Raw genomic sequence first — 3,132 nt, 5'->3', positions numbered from 1 at the left:
GGGGTTAGCGGCTAGGGGGTTAGCGGCTAGGGGGTTAGCGGCTAGGGGGTTAGCGGCTAGGGGGTGGCGGCTAGGGGTTGGCGGCTAGGGGTTAGGGGGTAGGGGGTGGCGGCTAGGGGGTAGGGGTTAGCGGCTAGGGGTTAGGGGCTAGGGGTGGCGGCTAGGGGTTAGCGGCTAGGGGTTAGGGGGTAGGGGTTAGGGGGTAGGGGCTAGGGGTTGGCGGTTAGGGGTTGGCGGCTAGGGGGTAGGGGGTGGCGGCTAGGGGGTAGGGGGTGGCGGCTAGGGGTTAGCGGCTAGGGGTTAGCGGCTAGGGGGTGGCGGCTAGGGGGTGGCGGCTAGGGGGTTAGCGGCTAGGGGGTGGCGGCTAGGGGGTAGATTAGGGAATAAACATTTAGACTATAGACTATCGTCTGTACACCCATCGGTCCTAAACACTGTTGCCTCTGTTTTGTGAAAGTGTGGGATTATTCTTCTACACTGTCCAAAGTTAGTATGGAAGCAGTAAACGTGTATTATACATTAGGTGTGTGTGAAATGGCACCCTAAACCCTATATAGTGCGCTACCTTCAGCTAGGACCCGTAGGGATCCGGTCAAAAGTAGTGCACTGTATAGGGTGCCTTTTGATGTTCACTGTGCAAAGCTGCCCAATAAAGAAATACACTATATGTCCTTGGTGGTTTTAGGTTGCTGTTTATTTTGGGGTCATTTTTTATTTTAGCCTCAATCTCAGGCTTCTCACGTCCAGTGAAGGAGATTTGGAAGGATGGTCACGTGAGACTAAGGACCGTCGTAGGAGAGGTGTGCCTGGCAGGTTGGTATTCCACAGATTGAAAAGTAACTATTGTGTATATACATTATCTGTTGCTGTAGACTTCTGAGTAAGCCTTCGCTCAAATACACGACCCAGCGAAATAGTCTCATAATTTGTTGAATCAAGAGTGATTGTGTGTGCTGTGTACACATTTGGTGCCAACTGTATCGCTGCAGGCCCAGGGTTGTTGATCGTGGTGTTGCTGCTTTCTCTGCTGAAAACGTCTGACTGTAAGACTCGTCAGTACAGTAGATTGTTCTTGTCAAGTGGTAGCATTGTTTGGTGCCTCTAGATGGCGCCACTCCACTGTCCAGTCACAGGCTAAATCTGTCTCTCAATTGCTTAAAAATCCACCCTCTCCTGGGGCCTCATCAACCGTGTGTAATGCTCATAAAATCCGGGTGTATTTTATGGTAACAAAAACACCCTCCATTCACCTTGTATGGTAAAAAAAACACCCTCATTTGCTGCATGATTTGGATAAGTTGGAACTGGGCCATGACAGTTTATAAAAGAGTGCAATGGCAAATTCGATGGGAAGAGACTTGACAATTTAAAATAATATGGTGGAAGGAAAGCTCATCATTAGGCTGGGTTAGCTTTCACCTGGTCTGTTATTTCTAATCAGTACAATGAAGGAGAGGAGGCTTGGAGAGGACAACATATTTTTAGACACTCACAGTGATTTCTGATCCTAGAGGGCGATGTCGAGCTTTGGCTGGTAGACGGTAATCAATAATATCTAATAAAACACTAGCTAGACACTCACAGTGAAAGGATGGACAGTGACTGATTTCTGATCCTAGAGGGCGATGTTGAGCTTTGACTGGTAGGCGGTAATCAATAATATCCACGGACTGTAGTACCTACACGCCTGCGCCCACTGCCATTGAGGGTACTTGTAACAACACGAGGCCCATTAGCATTAATAACGTCACTGCATGCCGCACCCACTAGCATTAAGTCAATATAAGCATTACTAGCTAGCTAATACAACACTAGCTAGCTAATACAACGCTAGCTAGTGTGGGGATCTATTTTCTTGTAACTGGATGTGATGCCTAGCTTAGAAAGAATGCATTAATGATTAAACATAAGGTTTGTACTGTACTGATATAAATTGTTTAACCTAACAAGCTGTGATTAATGTGAGGAGCTGTTTTAGGGAGTAGGGGGAGATAAGAACTACATAGAGTACAGGGGAACGGTGTCTATGGGTGCTGACTCGAGACGGGTGTGATAACAACTTATGCCTGGCAACAGTGTGCAACGGTGGAGCGCCAAGGGACTGGGACCAGCCTGTGCGCCAACGATTGGCTGAGTAAGTCTGAACCACGCTCAGTCTCTACCCTGATAGGCCCAGCAAGGAGCGGGAACTATCACTGTCAGAATATTTAAAGAAGAGCCTGTAACAATGGATCAGTTCTCTGTCTGCCCTGCGTGGTATTACAGTGAGCCCGTATACGAACTCTCATATTTACCATTTAAGCATTTGCATTAATAAATACTAGACTAACTTGGATACTGTGTAATGACCTCTTTTGTCCCAAATACCAGATTTGAATTGACGCGACTTAACACTAGCTAATACAACACTAGCTAGCTAATACAATGCTAGCTAATACAACGCTAGCTAATACAACACTAACTGGCTAGCTAATACAACACTAACTGGCTAGCTAATACAACACTAACTGGATAGCTAAAACAACACTAAATAGCTAGCTAATGCAACACTAACTGGCTAGCTAATACAACACTAACTGGCTAGCTAATACAACACTAAATAGCTAGCTAGCACAATATCTGCTAGAGTCAGACCCTATTGAACCCAACTCTCCCGTGGCACTATTTGGTGGGCGAGGTGTGTGGTTGATCGTCACTACAAGCCACACCCACCGGTCTGCAGATAGACCCTACTCGGTAGTGTACACTGTCTGAATCTACAGGCGTTGACTGGTAGCTGGTAGGTCAAATCAAATATATTTATAAAGGCCTTTTTACATCCGCAGATGTCACAAAGTGCTTCTACAGAAACCCAGCTTAAAACCCCAAACATCAAGAAACGCAGATGTAGAAGCACAGTGGCTAGGAAAAACTCCTTAGAAAGGCAGAAACCTAGAGAGGAACCAGGCTCTGAGGGGTGACCAATCCTCTTCTGGCTGTGCCGGGTGGAGATTAAACGAGTACATGGCCATTAAGGCCAGATCGTTCTTCAAGATGTTCATAGATGACCAGCAGGGTCAAATAATAATCACAGTGGTTGTAGTGGGTGCAACAGGTCAGCACCTCAGGAGTAAATGTCAGTTGGCTTTTCAT

The sequence above is a fragment of the Coregonus clupeaformis genome, unplaced genomic scaffold (genome assembly GCF_020615455.1).
Source record: "Coregonus clupeaformis isolate EN_2021a unplaced genomic scaffold, ASM2061545v1 scaf0045, whole genome shotgun sequence".
NCBI classification, from domain to species: Eukaryota; Metazoa; Chordata; class Actinopteri; order Salmoniformes; family Salmonidae; genus Coregonus; species Coregonus clupeaformis.
The sequence above is the reverse complement of the archived record's forward strand: the minus strand, read 5'-3'. Positions refer to the sequence as shown.